This window comes from Heliangelus exortis, chromosome Z (assembly GCF_036169615.1).
Source record: "Heliangelus exortis chromosome Z, bHelExo1.hap1, whole genome shotgun sequence".
Lineage (NCBI taxonomy): Eukaryota > Metazoa > Chordata > Aves > Apodiformes > Trochilidae > Heliangelus > Heliangelus exortis.
In genome coordinates, this window is record NC_092454.1 from 9,694,760 (window position 1) to 9,700,759 (window position 6,000).

Here is a 6,000-nt window from a genome sequence, read left to right on the forward strand (position 1 = left end):
AGTGATGCAGTGGTGAGAAAAAAAAAATAGGTTACTTGTTTCGGGGAATTTATCAGAATTACTTATTTTCCTTCAGGTTGCTGCTGACATCCTTCACCCACCACAAGCCACAAGTAATGTTGTTTGGGATTTTTTTCACAAAAAAACTTTTAAAGAAAAATACTTGTCAGGGCACAAAATCTGGGTACTGAAGGATCAGTTTACTCCTTGAGTGTTAAGTTGAAAAGACATCCAGTAGCTCTGTCTGTAGTTCTCTTTAATGGTAGGAGCTCAGGTGGTTCCCACCACACTGGAGGGACACAGTTTCAGTCACTGCTGCCCTGAGGCTCTTGGGATGCAGAACTCAGTGCTTCTGGCTGACAGCCTGGCACGACCAGCTTGCAATGCTCATCCTCTTAAAAGGCAGCAGTGCTGTGTGTTGAGTGGAATTGGTATTTGAGCATCTCCAGTTCTCCATGGTAAAATTCATCCTTAGAAAGCAGACAAGTTGCAGATCTTGGTGGACACTAACTTGGGGCAAATATAGGGTAAATATTTCTGTGTCATGTGAATCTCTGTGTGCTTTGTGGGGTAGATTTTTCTGGGAGTCAAAGAGCAGGGATAAATCGATCCAACCCTTCCCATACTGAAGTGAGTTAGTTTAACATACATATTCTTTGTATCAGTGTAGGCCAAAGCCATGTGGCACCCAATCCTTCCAGTATGATGAAGAAAACTTTTACATAAACCAAGAATGGCTCTCAGTCTGATACTGAGGATGGCAAATCCCAGTTGTCAGTGAGCTAAGCCAACTATTTATCGTGATGGCTCATCTGGTGTGAAAGGAAGTGTCTCTTAGCTCATATTAGAATTTTACAGTTTGACACAGGAATCTTTTTGGACTCCTCTTTCAGGATGGAAACCCACTTGACCTCCATATCCCTTTCTCTCCAGCTCTGCCAGGCTGTGAGGTGATGAGGAGAAGCCCTAAGATGCTTCATTTTTTTATATGCTTCTTTACAGACCCTTGAGGCTTCACAGCATGAACCTTGCCCCATGTGTTACATCTCTTCTGCAGAGCTCCTGGCTGGTGAGGACAGCCCTGATGTAAACTTGGCCAGAGAAGCCAAGACAGAAAGAGTCAAAGGAGCAAAGAAAGCTGTTTACATTGTAAATCCCAATCCTTGCAAAACATGCAGATGAGATTTAAATTCACCCCCCTCTGCAATACAAGTAGTCATCACTCACACTCTTCTTCCTTCCTTCTGCTCCTCAGTGGGGTCCAGAGGCCAATTATAAAATGTTCCTGTCCCTGATCCCATCCTGATGGCTCCCGATGCAACACCACATTCCTTCTGCCCGTGGCCTGAGATCCTCTGGCTCAGGGGACGGGAATCCGGAAGGCTGATGCGTGCCTGTGTTTATTTTTTACGCACTCTTGCTGTTTTATGGTGTTTTTTGTGGTTGAAGGGTCAGCTGGGAGCAGATATAATTTGCTTGCCTTGGGAAAAGAAATGTATCCATTAGTTTTCTTGGCTCCATTTGGAAATGCTCTGCTCCTCCCTTCTGCCTGTCGGGGAGGCAGAGCATCTCCAACCAGCCCCAGGGCAGTGGAGTCCTTCCTGCATCCAGGTTGTTTCTGACAGAATCAGACACCATCTCTGGGTTGTGGTGTCAGAGGAGCTCTTCACAGGTCACCAGCCACCATGAGCCTGGGAATCCCAGGTTTGGAAATAGTCAGGAAAGATACTGCTACCCCAGTGGGGAAGGGTTCTGTTTCAAAAGTGCTGTGGTCTGTTTTCTAGGGGTTGAGCTGAGAGGAGTTCTCGTTTCTCTGGCTTGTTCTCTGGGAATGGAGCAATGGCCATGCTCCATCTCTGAAGGCTGGACTCGTTTCCTGCCTCTGCTGTGCCCAGTTTTTCTGGTCATGCCTCATACTGGGCTGGGTGCAGATAACCACTGAAGTTTCCTCTGTGTTATTTTTTTGTATATGGAAACCTTGCCAGCCCCTGCCTTTCCAGGCAGTCCTTCCAAGCCATTTCAGCTTCTCCTTCCCTCTTGCTAGTATAACTAGTAACAGACCCCAGGGCTGTGCATGGAGGCAACACAAGAACCACAGACCAGAGAAAACACCAGGATCTGCTCCACTGGGTTCAATATACAATGAGGTAACTAGGAGGGACTCACTTTCCCTATCAAGGTCCACAAAGCTCCTGTGTCACCTTTTACAAGCTGCAGAGCACCCCATGACCTCGCATCTCAAACCTTCCAACCCTACAAGAAGCCTGAGTGTTGCACCAGGATTTGACATTGGCACTTGTCATGTCCTGAGAATCAGTGTCTACATTTGCCTGGCATCCAGAGAGCAAAACAAAGAGCCAGGGTCCCATTGCAAACTCAGCATGGAGCAAAGGAGATCCATTTCTGAGCTGAGCCCTAAAGGGAAATCACTTAACCAGAAGCTCCTGGATCTGCTGCTTACATGTTGTACCACCTCCCCAGTACCTTAAAGACTGTTTGGCTGATTATCTGGCATAGAAGCTGATAACCTAAAAGACTGCACGGAATGGAGTGACAAGCTGTCTGAAGTCAGAGTAGAGATCAAAGATGAATCCTTGCATGATATGACATAACTCTTCTTCTGTGGCTTCAGCCAATGTGCTGACAGCTGAACCTGTCATCATCCTCCTCCCTCCATCAAAGTGAAGTTTATGTCAGTGGATGGTCCCAGTTGGACAAGCCTGAAGAGTGAAATCCTCTCTCTTGCCCTGTAGTGATGGGCTGGTGGGCAGAAGCTTCCCATATAAAGATTCTTCAGCCATGCCCAGGAAGAGACACACAGCCATGAGGGCTGTGAGTCAGAATCCAGGCTGTATTTAATATTAGGGAGGTGTCCAAGTTGAGGATTTGTTTATAAAGACATCCTGAATCCTGTGGGAGCAAACCTAACCCTAAATGAGCTCTTCCACAGGTTTGAGGACAGTTTCTAGTGTGCACAAAGTCCTGCAGGATAGCTGAGGCACCAGAAGTGTCAAAGGTATAAAGAATCAGGGATAGTACCTACCACCATGGGACTGGGAAGCAGAGGATCACCATGGGACCATGGAACATCTTCCCAAAACTGAGGTATTTTACTGCTGCCGAATCACTTACACACCCTGTCTGGCAAAGCAGAAGTTTGAGTATGTGTCTCTTAAAGCTCTAAAGAGGACACCTGAGCAGCTACATGGGACTCTGTCAACAGTGACACTCACAGAGATGATGGATGTGACACTGAACACCTTGAGCATACTTCTGATTCAAGAAGTTTAGGGGTTTCCATGCATCACAGGAAGGAAATGATCCTTCAATAATTAATCAAGGTAGTGATTAATGCATTTTCACCTCAGATGAGATTTAGCAACATTATTTCCCAATCACAGCTGGAGGGAAGAAAGATAATAAATCCTGACTGGAAGGGGAGGAGTGCACAAGAAGAAGTTGTTCATTGTCCTTTCCAGCACAAGTTCTGGTGGCAGTGAGTGAAACCGGCAGGTATAGACTCAAAGCAAGCACCTAATGCTGTCAGGGACTTCTTGTTGCAGGATGTTTAGGGTGCTAAATGTTTTAATGGGATCAAAAAAGCTGCTGGAGACATCAATGGAAGCCACATTTGTGTCAGAAAGTCCCAAGACACAAGTCACAAGGCAGGGAATAATATTGATTAGATATGCTGTCTCCTGCTTCCACTCCTCTCCTGGCATCTGCTGTTGGCTGCTCACGGATGCTGAGGCACAGGGACATTTGGGATGATCAGACAAAGCTGCTTTCATGCAGCAGTTGATTGCAGGCTTGGTTAAATTCCAAGTGTCCTGTTGCCTTCTTCCCAGTCATGTGGGCAGCTCACAAAGCTCCAGCTCTGATGCTGCCACACAGCAGGTCCCAGCTTTCTCTATATCCCTTGGGTGTCTCTGTGTGAGCATCTGCTGTACCACAGGCTGCAGTGAAGACAATCTTGTTTGTTAAATGAAACGAGTCCAAGAAGATTTGTCATCTAAATCAGTGAGGCTAAACAATACCCTTTATTTAAGAAAATAATAGAATAAAACAAAATAATTACTAGCTCTGTTTCCTCAAACTTGTAATGACAAACACCCAGGCAGAGCTTGCTAAATAATCTTGCAGGCTCCCTTCTGCAGCAGGCGATAAAGCAGAAATAACAAACTACCTGGAACTGGCTACACACCAGCCACCAGTCCGTCAGCACAGATAGGAGTTAATTATTTTCTCCTGGCCAGCTAGGTCTGGAAAATAAGGGGCAGTGATTTCAAGGCTCCTCTTGTTAAGCAACAGCAACAAAAAAGGGAGGATATTAGGATTATTGTATGCCTCTTTCATGAAGAGCAGCAAGGATGGTTGGAGAAGAGCAATTAAGGAAGAAGGGATTTCATCTCCAGCAACTGAGTTAATGAAATAAGAGATGTCTCTATGAGAGGGATCCTTGAAAATAACGAGGATAATATAGTTTAGCAGGGGTTGCATATTTGAATAACAAAGATTTCAGCCTCCTATTGTAGTGCAATGATGGAGTTGCACAGTGGTGAGAGAAACGCATGCGCAGACCTTGGGCTGAGCAAGCCCTGCAGGGAATTATTCCACTGTGGGGGCTGCCACTACCACCTTTTCCCTTCATCTCTTTTCTATCACACTTCCTATTATGTCTCTCTATGCTGCCTTGTCCCTCCAACATCAGTGGTCTTTTTAGGAGCCCTAGAAGATTCTTATTCCCCTTGGGGGTGTTGCCACAAGAGACAGTCTTCAGCATTTGCAGCATTTCCCATGTGGAAATGGGGTGGGAAATGCATTGGGGTTCAGCTTCAGGCAGCTGTGTGCTGAGCCAAACCTGGGGGACCTGCTCCTGAGTCGTCCTCTGCCCACGCTGATACCTCTGCTCTGGGGTTAAATGGGTCAATTTTCCTTTGATGCCCCACGACTCAGACCTGAGACAGAGTATCTTCTCCACACTTATTTCACTGTGGTGACCAAAGCAGGCCAGTATGCTCCAGTATAATGCTGATGTGTGACTGCAGACAGAGATCCTAAAACTCTTTGACCACACAGACGGCTTCCACACCAGTAATTTCTCTCTCTAGACTAAGATTTCTCTCTCTGTTTGAGCCATGGCTCCATTAAGCAGTGTGGTTTTTACTAGCTAGAGCTATGCCTCTAAATTCTTGATTTATAGGTTTGGAGTTATTCCTCTTCACACATGGAAGTGGTTATGTAGGCATAAGGCACCTTTATCCTGAGATAACCAAGTCCATGCGAGGGCAGGTTGTACCACTTTTAACAATACCAGCACTGTTAGAGAGCTAGCTACCACTTGCTAAATGCAGACAAGCCCCCTGTTAGAAACTCCTTTTAAGACTGCTGTTTTTTATAAAAATGGTGCTCCATTCTTCTCGAAAACTAATGAAATACGATACAGGAAATCAACATGGCATTGGATATTTATTAGAAATGTAACCTAAACCTGAGAAACATGTCAATGCAATAAAAATACAGATTTGCAAAGACAACAGAACATGACCAAATGCATCATAAGAAATAAATCAGAGACTACCTTCAGCTTGTATTAGGAAAGATGACTGTGCTTGATTCACTTTAATCATAAATTCCTCAAAATAAGATCTCATTTATACCAGGAACAAGCTGCCAAGGGTTATATTGCATTAACCTTCTAAGGATTTCTTCAGATAGGATGGACTTCATTTCTTGGTTAAGCACAAACTACCAGATTCATTACAGGGTGTCTGGACAGGTTGCAGTGAGGGGTTATGCACCCCTTGCCCCTTCTGCCCACACAGTCCAGGACATTATAATTGCAGAAGACCTCAGGTTTTGTCCTGATTATGGTGATACTACAAAAAGAAATACAGACACGTCCAACTAATTATTTATAATCCATGTCACAAAGGTCCTTGTGTCAGGCATGGATTTATGGGGAGTCACACATATACATACTCACAGGCGTGTTGCATC